Here is a 22,861-nt window from a genome sequence, read left to right as displayed (position 1 = left end):
CCGACTCGCTCACTCTCTCTCTGTCTCTCTGACTTGGTCTCTCTCTGTCTCTCTCCCGTCTCCTGATTCCTCCACCACAAACCCACATGGACCTAAACTCCAAAATGTCCGAGACAACGTTTCCCCCTCCCTCCCTTAAGTGCGCAGGCACCGCAGACTGGGAATCCCCAGAGCTATCTCTCAAAACGTCTCTCTCACAAACAAATAAGCACAAATACACACCCCCAGTGGTGCACACTCACACACATAGAGGGAGACACACCCACACACATCACCTGACCCATACCCCCCGCTGCCCACACGGAGCAGCTCTGGCTCCCTCATTCATTCATCCCCTGTCTGTCCCTGTTTCTCCTCATTGATGGGGACTCAGCTCTGAAATGACCAAACTGGGGGCCCCTTTCTGAATGCGCTGGCTCCTCCCTGCCTCTAGGTGGAGACATACATACATGCACGTGAACCCGCTCTCAGCCCTGCCTTCTACCCCATGTGGCATTCTTTCCTCGTGCAGCTGCTCCCGGAGTGGGCGATGCACAGTGGTCACTTCATCAGCTTCTTTGCTCGGTGTCACCATGATTGATGGCAGTAGCAAATGGCCCCGGCTTCTCTCCTTAGGGGGAAAGGGCATACGGCAGCATAGCCACAGGCACATGCAATGGAGCGAGGACCCTGACCAGGGCGGGGTCAGCAAGCGGGGCCTCGAGTCCCACCCCAGGCTCCCCCGCCGCATGTTCACAGGCCTTCGCTTTCCTCCACAGACTTGAGGCTCTTCATTGAAGCTGAGGGTGGCACAGGATGCATTCTTCATAAACGCCAGCGGCCTGTTGCTTATCATTCTCCACTCACTCTCTATTGACTCAGAAAGTCTCAAACAGCCAATGAGCTTCTTACAGAAAATCAATCTCTCTCTGGGTTCAAGCAGCAAGAAATCAAGAACAGGGGTCAAACTGTTCCTGCCCTGTCATTGAATCATCCATCCTTCCATCCATCATCTGCTCATCCATCCATCCATCTATGCAATTATCACTCACCCACCCATCCATTCATCACCCATCCATCCAAATATTCATCCATCCATCTACCTCTTTCCATCTCCACTCTGATCCTCCTAGTCAAAGCCAACATCATCTCCATCCTGAACTGCTGCAATGTCCTTCCCGCGGGGCCCCTGCTTTAATTCCTGCCCACTCCTCCTGCAGTCTATTCTCCACCTCGCAGCCAGAGTGATCTCTTAAAAATATAAACCAATTCATGCCACTCCCTGCCTAAAGCCCTCTAATGACTTCCCCTGCTCGTTTAATATACTCCAAAACCCCATATTTAACGCAAGGTTCTGCGGACCCTGTCCCCTCCCTCCTTATCTGATTCTCCTTTTCCCATAATCCCTCCGTGCTTTGGCTGTCTGAGCGTTCTTTTCGTTTCTTAGCACACCAAGGCTACTCGCCCGAGTGTTTTCATTGTCACTTAGAGTTCTGCTCCCCACAGGCAGCACGGTCTGTTGGACATCTATGAATGCTAATGCCCAATTAAGCCAGCGTGGCTCACAGTCCCCGGGATGCCTGGTGGGCCACGTCACAGCTGGTATCATCCTCAGCTGTGATTGTGCACAAATTCTTACTGTTCTCTCCTCTTTCTGACCCAAGTTAATGAACTTCCATCTGATATCATTTATTCAGATTATCACCCTGTTGATTCAAACACTAAATACTTTTTGGGCTCAAGGGCTGGATAGACCAGATCTACCTGGAGGAAGAATTTCCTAGTGTAAATACTGTGGTCTGTGACGAGTGCCAGCAGGGTCTTGTATACAAAGGGCAGCTGGCTTTTCTCCTGAGAGTAGTAGATCTGGCCTTGACCTGGCTAACGCCGGGGGCTGGCCTCTGTGTCCTCAGAACCCATCCCCCCACTTGCCGATTGCAAATCCGTGGCAAATCCTCAGCCCCATGGTGAGCTTCCCGTATCATTGCCTGGATGTAACAAGTGTTCTCAACTCCTCCTAATCTTATTAAGCGGCGGCTCCTGCAAAGCAGCTGGGTGATTTTCAGTCCCTGCACGTTGGGTGTAGTGCAGCATGCAAGCGGCTAAGCTGATGTCAATTTCTGAGCGGCGGGCAGCCGTATCCACCCAGCCTCCCCTGCGCCCGCCTCAGCCCAGGGCTTCCCTCGCCCGGGTTTGACGGCTGAGGTCTCGCTGAGGCTGAGGGCTACTTGCTCCCAGACTGTGGGTGTGAGCAAACAGGAAGGTCAGAGGTGGCTGGAGGGAGGCCGAGGGGAAGTCCTCTCCGTCGTGTGGAAAAGAGGAGAGGACACCTGGGTCTTGCCTGGGCCTGGCCCCTCCCTCCCTGGGTGATGTCAGCCAAGCCACTCATGTCTCTGAGCCTCAGTTTGGACCTCAGTTTCCTCATTTGTGAGAAGCGAAGTTGGACGGGTAGTTCTGAGTCTTCGACTGCAATGGGGATCCCGTTCTCTAGGCTACGGCTGCCCACTGCCCGGCCCAGAGGCAGGACGAGTGCAATAGGCTGCCAACTAGTCCAATATATAGAACTCACAGAGGGCAGCGCTGGCCTCTGAAAGCCCATCCGCAGGGTGTTAGGATAAAAAATACATGAAATAAAAACTAATTTATGTCCGCCCTCCCTCCTTCTTCGTGTCCTCTCTCCTTTCCCTTCCTTTTTAAAAAAGTTTTCTCTCTAGTTCCTTCTCTCCCTCCCTCCCTTGCTCTCGTCCCTCCTTCTTCATTTTCTCTTCCTGTTATTTGATAGCAAAGAGCCTGCCTCAATTTTCTCCTGGTGCCTAGATGCCTGAGCCATCTCAGTGTCAGTGGGAGGTTAAAGACTATCACTATGTGCTGAGGAGGAGGAGGAGGAGGAGGAGGAGGAGGAGGAGGAGAGAGAGAGAGAGAGAGAGAGAGAGAGAGAATTAAGAGACTTATGTTAAGGAACTGATTGCTCCTGTGATGGGGCTGGCAGCCCAGACAGTCAGGCAGGGGTTGAGGTTTGAGTCCTGAGGCAGAATTCTCCTTCCCTGGAAGCCACCCCGTTTCTGCTCTCCAGGCGCTCACCTGATGAGCGGAGCCCACTGTTACCGGGGCAACCTCCTTGCTCAGCCAGCTGGCTGGAGGCGCCCAGCCTGTTTGTAAAGGCACCTCTCAGTACCCAGGGCCTGTATTTGATTGCATAACTGGGTGCTATAGGCTCGCCAAGTTGACACTTATAATTAACCCCCACAGCATCCAGCGATCAGCGGCATTTAAGACCCCCACGCCTGTAAGCCAGAATTCTGTAGGTTCCCCTGGCTGAGTCCCCCTCTCTGGGGCAGGGGGGCAGCTGGCAGTGGCTATGGCTGCAGCACTGCAGGTCCACTTCAGGGCAACAGCGAGGTGCTGACTCTGCCAGCAGCCCCAGGAGCACAGGTGGCCGCGGACAGAGCACGCCGGGCCAGAGCTCAGGGCTGCTGCGGGGGCCTTTCTTCTTAGACCCTCTCCCTGCTGACACTCCCCCAGGCCGGTGGGAAGGCCAGATGTCTGCTGCTCACGATTGGAGAGAGAATGATGCAAGGGAGCAGGGTGGCGTGGTTTCCATCAAGAGAGCACTTAGTCACGCTGGTGCTGCAAGGAGAGGACTGGGTGGCTTAGGGTAGGGCCCACCGAGAAGGCCCAGGGAGAGGCGGAGGCTGGCTGGGGAAAGGCAGCCCATCTGCACATCCCAGCCATGGGGGTGGCGGTGGTCAGCGAGTCTACTGGTGTGACAGCTAACACTGGTCTCTGCCATGTGCCAGCCCAGTTCTTGGCGCTTCACCTACGTCTCGTCGTTTGATCCACACAGCAGTGCTCTGCGGTCCTTACCATCATCATCCACGTTTTGTGTACGGGAGACAGAAGCCCGGAGAGGGGAAGCACTTGCTGGTGGTCCCGTAGCTAGCGCGTGGAGGAGCCGGGATTCAAACCCCGGCAGTCTGACTCCAGACTCTGCTCCAGACCACCCGGCTGCAGGGTGAGAGGACAGGGTCCGGGCGTGGGGCACATCCGCCCGCTGTGACAGACCACACACGACCACAGTGCTTATGGAGCAGAACGAGGGTCCAGGTGCTTCTACAGGTGCGAGCAGTGCAGTGTGAACGGATGTGGCCATGGGCGCTGGTCATAGTGGTGGACAGGCCACCGGAGGACCTAGTAGGTACCGTGGCTTTGCTGGCTCTCAGCAGTACCCAGAGCCAAGGAAACCTAGAGGTCTTGATGCAGCCCTGAACTCCGAGGCCTGGGGACAGCAGGAGTCTACTTTTTTTTTTTTTTGGTCAAACTCAGTCATTTGCAGATGATTGGCTTGACGTGGATATGCACAAGGATGATGCCATCGCCTGGTTGTTTAAAGGGAGTTCAGGGGCCAGAATTCCGGGTTCGAGCCCGGGCTCCGCTGCTCCCTCGCCACGGGACGCTGGCAGGTTGCTTGGCCTCTGTGTTTCTCAGTTCTCCCGCCTGCACAACAAGGGAGGTAGCAGCCGACCTCCCTCCCAGGATTATGAGTATTTAACGTGTCGATATTTGTTAAGCACGTGGAATTAGGCCTGGTCGATTGTAAATGCTGTGAGAGCGCCAGTGAAGTAAGTTCCTCCGCATCTTATTTCAGAAGGTCCAAATCCAAGTGGATCGTGTCTTTATAAGTAACGATCTCTGTGTTCTGTCTTCCCTGCTTCTGCGAGTTACATCGCCTTTGTCCTGGTCTCCTGGTTCACATAGAGCCCATACTGAGAACGGCCCAGCCTTGTCCTGTGCCCAGCCCTGTCCTGGTGCCCAGCGCTGTCCTGGTGCTCAGCCTTATTCTGGTGCCAATCTCCGCCCAGCCCTGTCCTGGTGCCCAGCCCTGTCCTGGTGCTGAGCCCTGTCCTGGTGCTGAGCCCTGTCCTGGTGCCCAGTGCTTTCCTGGCGGGGTTTGATGGGGCGAGGGTGTGGAAGCCCGGCTCTCAGTGGCCCCGCAGGACTCCCAGTGCTCTCCTCTGTAGTCAGCCAGTCCAGCAGGCCGAACACATTCAATGGCTCTTTATCAACGACACTCCAAGCAGCATTTACACCGGTTATGGTCTAGTTACCGGTTCAGCCTCCCGCCCACACCTCTTTGCGAGGGTCCCACGTCCTGGCCTTCCCCAGCGCAGCGTACTCTCTCCCATCTCCAAGCCTTTGCTGCGTTTATAGCGAGGTCCACCCTCTTCTCTCTCTACCAAACGTAGCCCTGCCTTGAAGGTCCAACACGCAGTCACTTCCAGTATTTGCTGATTTGCCCTTCGCAGAGGTCAGTCCCTCCTCCGAGCCGCCAGGTGCGACGTTGGCGCTGTGACCATGAAGATGACATTCTGCCTTTCCTCTGGGTACCAGGGAGGCGGGGATCACAGGGCTGAAGGCAGAGATCCCAACATTGTGGCTTTGTCCTCTCGTCGTTCCACTTACTGGGCAGAGATCATGGGTGAGTCTCTGCGTCAAGCCTCAGCTCCTCCCATCACAGGGCAGTGGTAACAGTGCCGCCTGGCGCCTCCCAGTGGCCCCGTGTCCTCTTGTTCCTGAAGACCAGCCCTCACACTGTGGCCACAGCCATTCCTTGAAAGCATGCTACTCCTCCGCTTTGAAATCCTCCCGGATTTCCCACTGTGCTCAGAATTAAACCTAACTCAACCCTGGCCCCAGATCCCATTCCCCACCACCCCTTCTCGCTCTGCTGCCCCGCTGGCCCCTAGATCCCATTCCCCACCACCCCCTCTTGCTCTGCTGCCCCGCTGGCCTCTGGCTGGTCCTTGGACAAACGGGCCTCGGGGCCTCTCACTTCTCTGTCCTCTCGGGGCCTCTGTGCCTCGCTCTCCCTTCCCTCCCTCACTCAGAGGTGCTCTCAGGCACTTGCCCTGCAATGGCGGCCTGTCCTCTCCGCGGGGCATGGTACTACCCCCAGCTATTCCACAGCCCATGGACTGACTTCCAGGTCATCTCCCTCCATAACCACCACAGGGTATACAAGCTCCAGGGAGCAGGGACCGTGGTGTGATTCACTGTTTTATCCCAGACCCTGGATTCGCTGAGTCCTTGGCACGTAGTCGCACTTGAGCAATGACTGATAAATGAACGTGAGGCTCCGCACGGGGCGGCTCCAGGTGGGCACACGGCGCCACAGCCACAGTTACTGACTCTTCTTGCCAGAGCGCACCTTCTTCCCGCTGACTCGAGAGTTCCCCAAGGGCAGTGGCTGTGTCTTATTCATCTTGGTATCCACCACCCCTCAACCCGACTCAGAGCAGGAGCCAGCCCACGCATGTTAATGGCAAGTGGCAAAGACCTCTGCAGACATCGGAGGGCAAACCCGGGAAGCAGGCAGCCCCTCGCCAGGGTGTGCAGGCCTGGACAGATTGGGAACGTTTTGTCGCCCTGTTATCTCTGGCAGCGAGGACACAGCCCTGGCAGGATGGACAGCAGAGCAGGGCGGCCATCCCCTGGGGGCTGGGAGCACTGAGAGCACTTAGGAGAAGCCACTGTCCCTGCCCTGCGCCTCCTGGCCCTCATCCCTCCCCCTGAGCCCTCCGCCTCACACAACCCCCCCAACCCCCCCCCACCCATGCTCTCAGATTCTAGAGGAGCACAGGGCTCCTTCCTATGGGAGCCTTGGAGTCTTTGTCCCCCCCGGAGCCCAGGGTGTGACCAGCTCCCATCTCAGCCGCCCGGAACCCGACACCTGCAGAGCCTGTGGATCTGCTCCCAGCCTGTTGTGCTGTGAATGCCATTAAAATGCCCTCTTTACCCAGTGAAGAAGCCCCAGCTCAGCCAAGCAATATATAGGGTCTAAGCAGAGGCTGTGAATTTAGTTCCCGAGGAGCAGTGGGCACAAGCGAAGGGCGCTAATTCATAACTCCTGGGGAGAAGCACTAGGCACCCACACTCCAGTTCTCTCCTCCTGCCGGAGGCCGGTCCATCCTTGCTGCTTGACGCAGTCGCTGCAGGAAAGAGGCATCTGCACAGCATGTGTTTCAGAGGACCTGGCGTATGTAGCATACTGTTTTTAATATGTTTGCTCCCTTTAGCGCCATGTGTTTTAACCAAGGTCACCTCTCCGAGAAAGGTTGTTTCCCCAGGTGGGGATCTTTCCCTGAGGTTAGGGAGGGGATACAACCCCTTAATTAAGTGCCAGGCGGGTAATTAAGCTACATGGTCTTTACTCCCTGGAATGGAGATGAGAAACACCTTGTAATAGAAATTGACGGGATTGGAATCGGCTGGTATAAATACGGATGTAATAAGACAATAAACGTCAGATCCTCATCAGTTCCTGACCAGAACTCCGACCAGAACTTTGGCTGGAGATCCTGGCTATAGGTCCTGACTAGGCTGCTGACCAACTGAAGGCTGTCTTCGTGTCATTCCTTCTTCGCCGACTCCGTCCACACCTTCGGGGACCCCTGGACCTGCTGGGATTGGACCCCAGCATCCTCCCTCCTGCCCCGCTCAGACCCGAAGGCCTCTGGGCCCGCTGTTGCCCTTGGAGCAATGCTGCTCCTTGCATGTGCGGGGCATGATCCCGCCAGCTGCAAACATCTGGAGGTATAGTCACCTAAAAGGGAGGGAGCATCAGGTAATCGGTACGTTTGGGGTGGTGGTTTAAAAAGAAAAAAATATAGATAAGTAGGTAATGTTTGTCCCCCAAACTTGACTGAGCAGAATGCACGTAATGATAATTTTGTTCTTACCATGTGTCTGCCCTAGTGCTTCCCTTGTGTCACTTTATTTAATGCTCACAGCCCCCCTGAGGCAAGTGCTGCTATTATATCCCTTTTATAGATGAGCAGGCTGAGGCTCAGAGAGGCTAAGAACTGGCTCAAAGCCACACAGCCGTAGGTGGCAGGCAGATTTATTTCTTTATTAATTTTAAAATTTTCATGTTGACATTGTTGCAGATGCCCCCCATTTTTCCCCTTTGCCCACCTCCAGGGATTTCAATGCCAGCCGGCTGACCCGCTGTTGAGGTGAGGGCCTGGATCCACCTCTGCTGTAAGCATCACCTCGTGGTGGAACCGTGGCATTGCTCTTCCAACGCTCAGAATATTGACTGTTGCTCAGCAGGTGCTGCGTAAGCACTTCTCAGGTGTTGCCTGGTTTATGCATCACGAACACCTCAGGAGGTAAGTTCTGTTATTATCATTGTATTTCCATAAGAAGACTGAGCATCAGAGATGTGGAGAGATGGGGAAAGATGTGGAGAGATGAGGAGAGATGTCCCGATGATGGTGAGGGCAGAACTGGAGCGCGGACCGTGGTCCAGAGCCTCGCTCCTTGCTGCTGCAGTTCCCGCCCTCACGCTCACTTCAGATACAAGAGCAGACTCTAACACGAGAGCCTGAGCTCAGTCCTCAACAAACACAACCCCAGAGTTTCTCTACATGATGTGTGTACCAGAGGTGAAGAGAGCTCTGAGGACTTGGAGGGGGGCAGAGCCACAGGTGGAAGGAGCCTGGGCTCTTGAGTGACAGAGAGGGAAAAAACTTTCTTTCACGAACCCTCATTGGACTATGGTGGACAACAGAGAAATACTTCCTTTTTAAGAATACAAAATATTGCACCAGAATTTTTTGTTATGGAAACTACATTACTGTAACTAATAGCAAGCCACTGTAGTCATTTTGATACCAAGTGGTAGATAAATCTGATTGGTCAGTAATGACAGAGTAGAAGGTAGAAGGAACGTGTGGTGTGATAAATTCTCTGAGGAGCTCCAGACTTCCTGTTTTGTGAGCTAATAATAATCCTTCCTGATCACAAGCCTTGTTCCTGGGGCCAGGCAGGGGCCAGGTGTGGGCCTGGCCAATTGGCCTGGGAGTTTGGCTGTGAGGAACTATAGGCCAGTTGCTGGTACCTCCCAAGAGTTTATTAAAGAGGAAGAGAGCAGGGTATTACAGTAGTTTGAGGATATGATGGTCAGTGAGGGGAGGCCCCTTTCTTTAAAATGATGCCATAGAGCTGAGCAACCATGTGTCAGCTGTCCTTTATCCTGGGACTGGTGCTCATTAGCCTCAGCCTCCGTAGACGTTGTGGCTCACTTCTGGCTGGGACCCAACATAAGCTCCACCAGCGATGCCCCCCCCCACCTTGATTTCCACCCGCTGCCTACCTTGGGGCTCCCAAGCCAACAGAGAAGGGAGAGAGGTCAGCTGCTCTGAAAGCTGCAGCATCTGAGCCTATAGACCAGCAGTTCTCAACCTGTGGCTCAAGACCCCTTTAGCAGTCGAACAACCCTTTCACAGGGGTCGCCTAAGACCATCCTGCATATCAGATATTTACATTACAATTCATAACAGTAGCAACATTACAGTTATGAAGTAGCAACGAAAATAATTTTATGGTTGGGTCACAACATGAGGAACTGTATTTAAAGGGCCAGAAGGTTGAGAACCACTGCTCTAGATGATGAGCTCAACCCACTGCTACGGGTAGAAGGCCGGACAGTTGAGGTTCGAGCTGAGCCTCAGTGATGTCCTAGGAAACTCTTCTCTGGCTCCTGCTGATGCACTGGGCACACTGGCACCAGTGGGACGTTGGTCTGCATCCAGGAAACGGCGTTGCTGGTGAGCCAGGCAACTTCATCTCACACAGAATCAGCCTTCCGACTTCTTAAAGCTGTAATAAGGGTCTTGGGAAGTCTCCTGTCTGGCCATGAAATAAGAGTGGACTCCAAGAAGCCCACTGGTGATGAAGGTTAAGGGTTATGATGATAAATCCTTGCACTGGCTCATGACCTGGCCACGTGACAACTCCCTGCATTTGAAACACGAAGAAAGGAATTCTGTATTTTCTGACCTAAAGACAGCAGCAGTGCCCTGCAGGGGCTGGTCCCTGTTGTGGCATTTCGGATTTGTGGCTGATGCCTAGAGGGCTCTGCATGGATGTGCTGGCCAACGGGCACTGGGAGCCCTTGGGGACCTCGGGGCAATGACAGGGGGTGACAGAATGTTGTGAGCACGCACTTCAGCTACAGGGTTGAAAGCACAGGAGCTCGGATGCTGGGCTGGATGAGAACATCTCTTGAGAGCTTCCACTTTGAAGAAAAATAAGACCTGTACATTTTAGTGCTACTGCGGGGAATTAAACTGTGTGCCACTGAAAATCCATATGTTGAAGCCCTAATGCCCAATGTGACTGGACGTATTCAGAGATTAAGCCTTTATGGTGGTAGCCTGGTCCGTGTGGCTCAGCGGTTGAACGTCCACTTATGAACCAGGAGGTCACTGGTTCGATTCCCGAACAGGGCACATGCCCAGGTTTCAGGCTCAATCCCAGTAGGGGGGCAAGCAGGAGGCAGCCAATTGATGATGTTCTTCTCTCATGGATGTTTCTATCTCTCTATCCCTCTCCCTTCCTCTCTCCATAAAAATCAATAAAAACATATTTTTTTAAAAAAGCTTTTATGTGGGAATTAGGTTAAATGCGTTCGTAAGTGTGGGGTCACTGATCTGATAGGGTTATTGCCATAGAGTGATCTCTCTCTCTCTCCCTCTCCCTCTCCCTCTCCCTCTCCCTCTCCCCCTCCCTCTCCCTCTCCCTCTCCCTCTCCCTCTCCCAGGTAGGAACACAGCAAGAAGGCAGCATCTATAATCCAGGAAGAGAGCTCTCAGCAGGAACTAAAAGGATTGGCATCTTGATGTGGGATTTCCAGCCTCCAGAACAGTGAGAAAATGAATTTCTGATGGTTAAGCTCCCCGGTCTGTGGTGTTTTGTTACGGCAGCCGAGCTGACTCCAGCAGCTACATGCGGAGTGTTCAGGATTACCGAGGGAGAGTCCAGCGTCTGGAGCAGGTGGACGTGTCCACAGGCAGCCAGTAAACTCCGGGACCCGTCTCTGAAGGCCGCCCGGGCTGAGCTCCCGGGGAGGGCTGCCGTCTGCCCGCCCCTCCCCTGTGCTGTGCAGGGACAGTGCAGGGCCCTTCCTCAGGAGACCGGTCACCTCCAGTCTCTGACTTCCCTTCCACCTTCTGAGACCAGGATTCATGAAATCTTGTGCCCCCGTTGTCAGGCAGGCTTTCCTCGGGAGTGGGTGTTCTGCGGAGCTGGGGATGTGCACGGGAGCCCAGCGGGGTGTGCCCGCAGCGTGGAAAAGCAGGCTGTGAGAGGACCGGACTCACAGGCAAGACAAAGAGGCCCAGGAGCTGACTCAGCTCAGCAGGTGAGGGCGGGACTCGGGCAGCCCTCTGTGCATCGTCTGCCCACGGCACAGCTTCGGAAAGAGGTTGTACAAGTGAGAAAGCAAGAGTCGCCCCTCATCTCCAAGTCAAAATTGTTCACACCCATTTGTTTCTCTCCGGTTTTCAGAGTTGAGCTTGTATTATGTGTACCCCATATCCTTTCATGGAATCCGATATCAGAAATATTTCCAATGACAGTAAGTCTTTTTCTGAAACATGAGAAAAATAAAAGAGGCCTGGATGGAAGCTTCTTTTCCACGAATACGTGCAGGTAATTTTATATTTTATTTGATGATGGAAATCCAGTACACAAATGTGAGAGTGACTCTGTGGACCGCCAAGGGCCCTGCTGCCGGCACCAGGAACACTTTCATGAGGGAGGGCCGGGCCGGGCCGGGCGGGAAACCTGGGCGGAGACCTAAGTCTCGTTGCCTAATCAGCCACCACTTCCAACTCTGCTTACATCCCGGGTCTCCAGACAGGAGGTGCTCCCTGCCCTTCAGACACACATGCTCCCCATCTCCCCCAGGTTAACACACCCGTCGCCAGCTGCTGGGAATACTGGCTGCTGAAGGCTCTGCCTCTACCAAGGTTGTGCCTTCTTGGGGGTGGCCCCAGCCAGTGAGCGGCTGGTGTGGACACAGAGAGCAGCCCCCGCGGCCAGTTTGGGAAAACTCTGAAGGCCCCCCTCCTGCGTTCCCGTGGGAGCTTCTGAGTCCTTAGCGCAGACACATGGCGGGTCAGCTTCTTTCTCCTGCCTCCCCAGCTTCCTTACGGGTTTCTTTCCAGAAAGGAGCGGCTTCGGATGTGTTCTCCATGTCAGCGTTTGTTTCCAGGAAACCTTATGTAAAACGGTGGGATGGCGACATGGCTCCTCTGACAGGCTGGGGGGTAAGGAATGGGAAGGGCTCCGAGCAGCCCGCCCGCGAGAGTCCATCCCGCACCTGAAGGCTTTCTCCAGCGGGAGGCTGATCCTCGAGAAAGACATGGGTGACTTATTCCTCCCCAAGATGTCGTCCAAGAGGAGGTCCATTCGTCTCACAGGGCTGGTGCTGCTCTGGGTCCCCAGGGGCAGTGACTGCACAGGGAGGGCCAGACCCTGCAACCTGCTCCCAAGTCCTGGGCGTCTGTGAGCTGTGCACGGGTCATTCCCTCCGGGTTCTCCCCTCAGCATCCACCCCACCAGCTGCAAACACCCCGCCTCCTTCCTTCACTCCCAGGACACCCCCACCTCCTTCCTTAGTTTCCAGGACACCTCACCTCCTTCCCTAGTTCCCAGGACACCCCCACCTCCTTTCTTAGCTAGTCTCCTGCCAGGTGCCTTAATATTCTACTGAGAAACGCCCAGAGAAACTGCCAGTCTAAACAGAATATAGTGCAGAAAATCCTATTGGACCTCCCTGAATTCACCAGGCATCGCAGGCGGTGAAATTCTAGTACCTCCTGGTTCCTTTACGGTAATGAGAACGGAACAGATGCCACCCGGCCCATGGCAGCATCACGACTCTCCTAAGACATGACACTGGATCAGCTCGGGGAGTCCCTACAAGCAACCTTGCGGGTTTTCAGTCTGATAGACCATGAGAGCATGGTGCCTCTTTAAGAATCATTCCCGTTAGGATCTTGGAATAAAGGCCCTTAGAAAACTCATTAATCAAAGGGGGCCTGTGGGACAGGAACGCAGACTGTTGACGAGACAAGTGCATGTGAGCGAGTGTTGGTCTGTGTTTCTCATTCTCTCCTGACGGTCTTCAGGCCGACCTGCCGGAGAAGCTTGGCTGGGGCTCCGGGAAGAAGACACAACTGCAGACAGAACTTGTGGGACGCGATGGAAAAGCCCCACTTCCAGGCCAGGTGGAGGAGGGGGAGGCGTCCTGGGGAGTGGCACCGCTGTGATTCCAGACAAACCCATATTTGATAGAAGAACCCGAGTGACTAGGAGGAGGAGGCAGAGACAGCCACCAAGGCGTACCGCAGCAGGCTCCCACAACATGTTCCCGGGCCCGGGCAGCTCCAAGAAGAAGACAGGTTAGAACATTCTAGAGGAAAGCAAAGGACCAGAGTCCTAGCTGGGTGAGTCAGTGGGAATTGAATGGGAGCAGGAGGCAAGAACTGGCCTTTATGGAGCACCTAGGTGTCCAGGCTATCCTGTGTGCGTTCAGATAATGGTGAGTGGCCGAGGGAGGTCTGAGCAGGAAGTAGAGGCCCAGTTATCACAGCTCCATCTCCTCACTGCCCCCTTCTGCTCACCCACCACACAGCACCACCTGTCACCCTGGCCTCTGCCCTGCCAAGGGCCTGTCCCCATGTCTGCATGCAGCCAGCCTCCCAGCATCTTCTCTGGCCCCGGCCACCTAGAACCCACGCTGAAGCCAAAGGATCTCTCCAAAAGGCAAATACGAGGCGTCTTTCTATGTTTCCCAAGAAAAAGGCCAAATCCTGAACAAGGCTCCCTGGTGCAAATTCCTGGAGGGCCCACCTCTGCCTCCCTTTCCAGCCCTTTTCTCCTGCCAGGGCTGCTGGCTGTCCTCCAGGTCCATGCACACCGCGCCCCTCCCTTTCCCAAGCTGCTCCCTCCCCTGGTGCACTCCCCCCTGTGCCTACCCCCACCCCCTCAGTGACTCATCTGCGCATCTCCACTCACTGTCCCTCTCAGAGGTCCCAGAGAGGACAGGGCCCCTCGTCACACAGTCCTGCCCCCTGCCTTCCAAGTTCACATTCTGTGCTCAGTAGATGGACTCACTGAGTCTCTTTCATGTTCCTGGGAATGGGGACTTCACCCAGTTCTGCCCTTGCAGTGGGAAGCCAGCACAATGCTGAGCACAGAGTAGGCCCTCCGCTGAAGTGAAGTTGCATCAAATGTATGTCTTCACTTTACAAGAGAGACAACGGGGACTCAGGAAGTTTAGGCCGCCTGCCTCAGGGGGCCCAGCAGAGCTGGGACACACACCTTCATCGGCTCAGACACAGCCACACTCGTCTGTGGTTATGCCGGCCAGGAGGGCCCACCGGGGAGAAGGGGGTCCCACTCGCCTGTGGATATGTCAGCCAGGAGGGCCCCCCGGGGAGAAGGGGGTCCCACTCGCCTGTGGATATGTCAGCCAGGAGGGCCCCCTGGGGAGAAGGGGGTCCCACTCGCCTGTGGATATGTCAGCCAGGAGGGCCCCCCGGGGAGAAGGGGGTCCCACTCGCCTGTGGATATGTCAGCCAGGAGGGCCCCCCGGGGAGAAGGGGGTCCCACTCGCCTGTGGATATGTCGGTCAGGAGGGCCCCCCGGGGAGAAGGGGGCCCCACTCGCCTGTGGATATGTCAGCCTGGAGGGCCCCCTGGGGAGAAGGGGCGGCTGCTGAGCACTTGGCTCCTGGGGAAATGAACGGCTGTGCTACAGTCGGCCCCATCTCCACTCCATCACCAGCCACTTAAGAGGCCAGGCTCCTCAGGGCCGCCTTCAGCGGTGGGGAGACAGATGGTCCCTAAAGACCCATCTCATTATCCCAAGGGCCAAGTGGGACCTGGGGAAGGGTAACTGGCCCATCAATAAGGCCAGCACTGATGCTGTGACTGCACGGGGCAGAGCGTGACCAAAGGCCGTTAACGCGGCCTCGGCACCCTCCCCGCAGAGGCTAATGACAGTTCTCAGCAAATAAGCACAGCCCCCGCAGCCCCCGCAGCCCCCGCAGCCCCCGGCGCCATTGCTATCACGCGGGCACCGGTCCTAAGCGAGGCCTGAGGAATCAATGAGCCTGTGACGCACACTTCATTGTGCATCTCCATCTCCATTCACGTGTGCACACTGGGCACAGTGGGAGGCACTGGGCAGACGGGTGACAGGCAGAACCGCATGGTGTCTGCATGTGTGCACAACTGTGCAGAACCCACATCTGCAGCTGGCTTGTGCCTCTGCAGACACACACACCTGTGCGTGCATGTGTGTGAGCATGGCCCAGCACATGTAGGCGTGTGAGCACTTATTGCTTGCGGCTATGCACACCTGCACAGCTGCCCCAGGGCCTGTGGGCCCGCTTTCTTATCAGGCATGTGTCCATGCTGTAAGGCATGGGTCATGGGAGTTACTCCAGAAATACTTGTTGTTTTAATGAATAATAAAGACTGCCTACCATGGCTCCTACTAATAGCAATAATTATACTGAACAGATAAAACGAAGCATTTCGGGACAGCATGAAAAAGTAGGAGGTTCTCCGGCACAGCCATGAGCTAGATAGAGGTGTCGGGGGACGCATTCCTTCTCTGATCCTCAGTTTCTCACCTGTCAAAGGAAGGCACAGTCGGCATAACAAGCAGGAGGGCGAGAGCGTCAATCCGACAGGAGCCCTTTTCTCGTAGGAGGCAAGGCTGTTCCGTGAGAGAGGGCTGGCTGGGGGATCATGTAAGGGGATTGGAGGACAGGTGGCTAAATCTTAGGGGATTTTCCAAGATAAATGAGGCGATATCGCCAAGGTCAACAGTAGGATTACTGAGTGTCCTGGTGAGATTTCACCCTAGGAATTGCATTCTCTGGTGTGTTTTTAGGTCCATAGAAGAGACCAGGACCCTAGGGAACCGCAGATGCCAGTTGGAGGAGGGTAAGTAACTGACCGGGAGTCAGACGGCGCATGGCAGGCCGTCCACCTGAGGAAAGGCCAGGAGGGGGAGGAAAGGCTTAGTCGCTTCCCACCAGCTGGTGGAGCAGAATTGGCATGAAGAGGTGAGAACGCTGTAGGACCAAGGCTGTGGTCAGGCCCTCAGAGGCGTCGACTTTAGCAGTGGGGCAGATGGGGGTGAGGAGGGGAAGTCCCTGATGAAGGTCAGGGGCGTATGTCCTTGAAGGAGAGGAGTTAGGGATGAGGCCGGGGCAGTGAGCGGTGCTTTACAGGGAAGGGGGCCTTGCAACTCTTCCATAATCTCACAAAAATGGCAGACCCTTCCCTGCAGAGGGGCCGCATTCACACTTCCACCGAGATGCAGAGGGCTCTGAGCTGGGGCTGCAGGAAGACCCCTGATGGGAGGATAGTAGCTGGCTGGCTGATCGCCTTGCAGGAAGGAGGGGCAGGGAGTGGAGAAGGGAAGGGAAGCAGGACCTGCAGCCTCATTGCAGGCAAGGCAGAGATGATGAGGTGAGGTGACAAGGGTGCAAGGAGGCAGCAGGCCCAGGGTGAGGCGCCCGGCTGGTTGGCTGGCCTGGCGGTCCCGAGCGGGACTCTGACATGAGGTGAGGTGGCCCTGCTGGCTCTGTGAGTGACACAGCGCTCAGGCCGACTCGCTCACAGCTGCCGTCTCCAGGGCTGCGGCTCCTGATGGGAAAATGAGAGTCACGAACATGGTCCAGGATCTCTTCCCACAGCTGCTGCCTTCTTCTTCTTTTTGGAGCATGACTTATTTCCACTTCTTGTTCCTGCTACTTCTATTTCAAGATCTGCCTCCAGCTGTCTGTCTGCCACCTCAGAGCATGTCGGGGTCCTTATCCAACGTCCCTGTGCGCTCCAGGCCTGCGCCCTTCGCTGGGGTCTCCGAGCACCCTCGCTCCAGGGGCTCCTTTCACTCACCTCCCACCTGGGGTCCCAGGTGCCTTTCCCAGAGGGACCCCGCGCCAGCTCTCCCAGCCTCACGTCCCTCTGCTCCTCCCACTGAGGTGCTGTTCCCTCCGCCCACCCTTTCCAGAGCTTACACCTCAGCATCTATAGAAACTGAGGGTGGCTCGCTTTCCTCTCACTGGACGCAGGAGCTCTCAGGGAAGCCATACCTTGACCGCTCATCAGGGACTCCAGGAGCCGGCATGGGGCGCTGCTTCCCCACTCCCCTGGCCAGAGAAAGCAGGTAAACAAGCTTCGGTAACTGAACGGACAGCACCAGCGTCCAGCAGCCTGGACGTCCCAGCTGCACTGGTGAAAGACGCTGTCTGAGGACCCAGAGAAGCTGGGAGCTGAAACAGACAGGAGGACACAGGCCAGAGGCAGGCACCACTGAGAAGATTCTGAAAAATGTGTCAGTCAAAAAGGGAAGCTGAGGAAGCCCTGGAGTTTGTTGTCCTCTTCCCCAGAGATTGCTGAGGACCAAGGATGGGTCATGACCCCAGACCAGTGGTTCAGAAGTTCTGGAAGCCCCTCTCCTTGCCACCACTGCATGCACACGGCTCACCCCCAGGTTATGGCGTCTGTGTTAACTGCCTGTTGGCCAGCTGGTTCCCTTACTGGACCCTGATTTCCCTGTGGGAGTGTCCTGTTCATTGCTGTATCTTATTGTCCAGCACAGGGGCTGGCGTGTAGAGGCTCTCACTTCCTGTTTGTTGAGTGGATAATGAGCAGAACAAATGATGAAAGCTCTGATCATAATCCGTCGCCTGCCGGAGCATTCAGAGAGTTCAGTGTCACAGACGCTTCCTCTAAACCTGCAAACGGCCGGCCCTTAGCTGAGATGGTCAGCCTTGGTCCACGCTAGGGCTCATTTCTTCAGGATCTACGCTCTGCCAGGCCCAAGTGCTGAACTGGGCCTGTTCACCAGCCACTGGAGCACATCAGGGCTGTCCAGGGGAGGTGGTGGAGCATTGGCAAGGTTTATTGCAAGAACTTCTGGGAAGTATGAACTGAAAGTATTCTTCCACAACACGTGGAACAGGGGCTGGAACACAGAGCCCAGGTTAGACTAAAACGTCACCACAGTCTCCAAGCTGATAGGAAGTCTTAGGTCTTTTTCTTCCTGGAGACGTGTTTACTTTTATTTCCCCCACTTTATCTTGATCGTGGATGTCAATAGTAAGTGGAGTTATAGGATAGTGCTACCAAACAGGAAGGCCACTCTGCCACCCACAGATGGAGGCAGTCAGGAAGGGGAGACCAGGGCCCACAGTCCCTTTCTCAGTTTACACCCAAGCGGTAGGGCTGGGATCTCCCAGGAGGTGTTCCCTCCTCAATTCCCTCTGGTTAGTCTGACAAAGGTCATCAGGCTGCCGGATGAACAGACCTGAGAGGGGGATTCTCTGTCACACACACACACACACACACACACACACGGAAGCAAGTCAGGTTTAAGATCAGGCCTGGCTAACACCAGCTCTCGAGGCTTCGTGTGACAGTCAGCGTTGGGGAACCTGGGATGAAATCGCGCTCCATGTCATTTTTGCTGCTGTGAACACCCAGGTATGAGAAGCAAATGAAATCTTTATGGAAACGCTCTAGTCATTCAGTCAACATGCCCGTGATCAATGCTGATAGCTCGCCTTTGTCAGGTAGGTACTCACTGTGCCCCAGGGCTGCTTACAGCACTTTATACATGTTAACTCCTTTGATCCTTAGAACAACTCTAGGAAGTAAGAATTACTATTATTATCACCGTTTCACAGGTGAGAAAGGGAGGCACGGAGAGGTCAGTCACAGGAGGAAGGCCACCCAGCGAGTGGACTGCAGACCTGGGATCTGCACCGGGACAGCAGGCCGCGGAGGACGTGCTCTTAGTCCCCAGGCTCACTGAGGGCGAGCACAGCTCTGGGCCCTGGAGGAACCGCGGTGAATAAGACAGTCCCGATGCTGTTCTTAGGGTGCTTGCATCACAGTGGGGGGAGGAGCTGCAGACAGCGGTGAGAGCCAACACGAAAACAAAAGAGCTGCTTCTCAGACGGCAGTCAGGGGCAGATTCTACAAGGAAATAAATTTGAGCTGAGGTAAGATTGCAGTGACCAGAAGGAGCCAACCAGACGATGACCTGGGGGAAAAGTGTCCCAGACAAAGGGAAGACACGGGCACCCAGGCCCTGAGGTAGGAGCAAGCTGGGAAACGGCAAGACACAGGAAGAACAGGGCCGTCCTGGCAGATGGGCGGTGGCATCTCACTGTGGTGCTCATTTGCATTTCCTTGGGGATAGTGACACTGAGCATCTTCTCATGAACCTGTTGGCTGCTTGTACGTCTCCTTTGGAAAAATGTCTATTCAGTTCCTATCGGTGAGAATGTGGAGAAATTGGAAGCCTTGTACACTGTTGGTGGAAATGGAAATTGGTTCAGTCACTATGAAAAACAGTATGTGGTCTCCTCAAAAGGTTAAAAATAGAACACCATCTGATCCAGCAGTCTCACTTCTAGAGGCAGTGAAATCGGGAATTCGAAGAGATGTTAGCACCCATGTCCACCGCAGCACTATTCCCCAGAGCCACGGTGTGGACACGGTGTGGACACCACCTAAGCGTCCATCGGCGGATGAATGGATAAAGAAAACGTGTTATATACACGCATTGGAATAGCCAGCCTTAAGAAAGGAGGGAGCCTGGAGGACATTGTGCTGAGCGAAATAAGCCATCGCAGGAGGACACGCTAAAACACTCAATTCCCAGAAGCAGAACGGTGGTTGCCGGGGGCTGAGGTGGGAGCGGGGGATGGGGAGCTGCTGCTCCATGGGCAGAGTCTCAGGCCTCATGAGTGAATTCTGGAGATCTGCTGGACAGTGTGCGCCTGCATCAGGGGTACTGGACAGCAAGTGCCTGCAGCGGGAACACTGTGCTATACACTCAAAAACTCCCTGACAGGTAGAGCTCCTGATAAGTCTTCTTATCCCAGTAAAATATACTAAAAAATAAAATTGTAAGAGGGAAAAAAAGAGGCAGTATCGTAGTGAGCAAGGGGAACTGTGGTGAGTTACAAAACAGGTGAGAAAATGCTGGTCAGATCAAGTAGGCCAGGGCAAGAAGCTGGGTTTTTCTGAAAACAAAGGAAATGCTCATGGAATCGTCTTTGAAGGAGAATAGGACGATCTAATTTTACTTTTAAATGATCATTCTGTCAGGTGTGTCAAGAATGGATCAAACCTCCACCTGGCAGGGCCTAGGCGCTCTGCACACACAGCCGCCCTCGTGAGGGGAGGCTCCTGGGGAAAGGCGGGGAAGCTACCACTCAGCGGAGTAACTGCCATGTGAAGTCTTTCCCCTCCAAGCATCGTGGATGCTGTGGGAAAGGACTGGAGACGATGTTGCTCAACGGTCTTCTCCCGACAGGAGGCCGTGCAGAGGAATGAGCTGGTTCTGCTGTCTGCTCCCCCTTCTCTGCAGAAGCCTCTGCTTGTCCATCGGGTGTGGGTGCTCATCTTAAAATGTCACCTGAACCTGAGCGGTCTTCACCCATTAACACCCAAGCGCATCCGCCCGTTAGGCAGGGCAAAGGGGTCACCTCCTGCCCGCTGCCCACTGCCCACTGCCCGCTGCAGGCCTTTCCACTCAAACGGGCATGCCCTCCTCTGGCTGCTGAGGTAGTGCTCCCGACTCTGACGTCTGACGTTGTTTCCTCCCACTCTGAATTGGAGGACTGATCATTCTTTCGGTGCCAGAAACAATGACAAAACCAAATGTTTTATCTTTCAAGAAAAAGAGGTGCTGGTCTAGCAGGAAACAGCAAACCAGAACAGGAATGCACGGCGTGCTGGCCACGGTCACCCCAGAGGGACCACGGTCACCCCGGGCGCTGGGCATCCCACTGCACGTGCAGCCCCGCACGCCGCTCTCTCCCTGCTGAGTGCTGCCCACATGACCAGAACTAGGCCTGGGGCCTGGTCGAGCTCAGACCTCAACATGTGCTTCTCAGCCACATGCAGATCTTGGTTCCCCAAGCACGTGTCACACCGAGTATCTTTGGGCCTCTCGTTTCATGCCGTCCACGCGGTGTGGGTTTGAAGCCCATGGTTGGCTGGTGTCCTGACCGGTACGCGCGTCCATAAATGGCTGGAGACGCAAACCGGTTGATGACACAAGCTTCACAGTGACAACTGAAAGCTGCTGAGTCAGTGCGGGCTCTTGGGAAACAGTGCGAAGCAAACATCTTGTGCAAAACTCCTTCCCATGCTCGAAGCTGTAACGCTACTGGACAAACTCATTTCAAATAAGTAGCACGCGCTCTGATGTCAGCACAAGGAAGGCTAAGGGCCAGGCCATGCAGAGGCAATGAGGCACCGGCCAGCTCAGTGGAGAGCAGGCTCCGAGCCCCTGAGGCTGTAGCGCTCTCAGAGAAACTCAGTGGGGCCGTGGCCTCTGTGGGCTGCAGGGCGCACAGTGGGACTCCCGAGTAGACGAGGGCGCCAGGGAGGCTGTGCTGGAAGGAGGAGAAACGGCCCGCCAGCCCCAAGTCAGAGCCCAGAGGGAGCGTCTGCCCAGGCTGTGATAGAAGGTAGTTGTTCACAAAGCATGAGCACCCTGGCTGTGTGTGGGGTGCAGACAATAACCCTGACTTCTAACTCCTCACACGGCGTGGAAACGCCAGGCCATGAGATTAATGCAGAAGCTGCCAGGAACTGGGGACTCTCCTGCCAAGGCCACCTTGGAACCAGGCGGTGGCGTCCCTCCCAAATCTAGGCACATGCACGACTCCTGCAGATGACAGCTCTGCCGAGAGGAGCTCACAGCAAATAGTACCATAAACCACGTTAAAAACTATGCAAGAACTAATTTACTACCAAAGAGACATCACACAAAGAACCTCTGAGCAGAACCCGGTGGGAAGAAACGGAGGCCAGGCGGAAAGAGGCTGCCAGGGAGAATTACAGAGCACAAACCACAAGTGAAGGGAAGGAGAGAGCAAATCAAACACGGTCCCTTCTTGGCTGTGGATGAGTCGGCACGGAAACACAGGCCTGGGAGGGGACGCTCCCAAACAGACAGGGAGTGAAACGGGAAGCAGCAGGGCCCACGGTTCAGCCACATTTCCTCTCTGGTCTTGGGCAGCTGGCTGCTCTCTGTCCTGGGAGCCACAGGCTGCTCTGGTTTCCCTGGAGACCAAGTCTGTTTACTCAGAGCATCAGAGATGAAGTATGTTTGCACCAAAGCGAGTGGATAGACACGGAAAGCCAGCTTCCCTCACCCCATGAGGCATTACAATTCATGGCTGACCCACCCACCTGCTCCGCAGAGAAGACCTAAGTACACCATTTGTTTGGTACATTAAGAAGCTAAGGAAAGTCAAGAGCTTTTTTCTCTTTTTTTCTTGTTTTTCACTAAGCGTGGCCTGCTGGGTAGCACGCACGAGCCAGAGGTGGCAATGGTAGGTAAATCACAAGATGTCAGCGCTCACCTATGCCTTTGGATGGGACCTGTTGGCAAATGGTAGCCTGTCACTCTGGAATGAGTGAGCTTGGATGCAATGTCGATTGGAGCAGATGCCTTTTTTCTACTTTTGTACCCCAATTTAGGGAGGCGGCGCAAACATCAGAAAGTGCATGCCTAACGCATGCGTTTTAAATTCACAGTGGAAGAGGGGCAAGGAGAAGAGGGTGACAAAAGGATTTTTACAGTCTATTGAGCTATACATGTAAAGGAATAACAGGAACTGGCAGACCCGCCCTCCTTCATTCAGGGAAGAAGCAACGAAAGGGCCAGGGCCCTGTTTCAAAGGCAGCTGAGCAAGGACAGGGCAGAGGACGCAGCAGCCACCGTGCGTGTGGGAATCAGCCGGAGTTAACGGCGGACCATGTGGCTAACGACACTCCCGGGACCTCGACAGAAGAAGCAAGTCCAAGCCTGAAGGACAGGAAGCTGCCTGGCAACACCTCTGTGGGGCCCCTGCTACCAGGTGAGGGTGTGGTCTTCTGGGTCCCTTTCCAGTCCTGTGGGATAGACTGGGCATCAGCAATGTCTGTGCTGTAAGCTCCCCAAGAGAAGAAACAAGGTTCTCCTCACTGTCTACCGAGCAAAG

The sequence above is a fragment of the Myotis lucifugus genome, unplaced genomic scaffold (assembly GCF_000147115.1).
Source record: "Myotis lucifugus unplaced genomic scaffold, Myoluc2.0 scaffold_411, whole genome shotgun sequence".
Classification (NCBI taxonomy): Eukaryota; Metazoa; Chordata; class Mammalia; order Chiroptera; family Vespertilionidae; genus Myotis; species Myotis lucifugus.
This window is presented reverse-complemented; position numbering follows the sequence as displayed.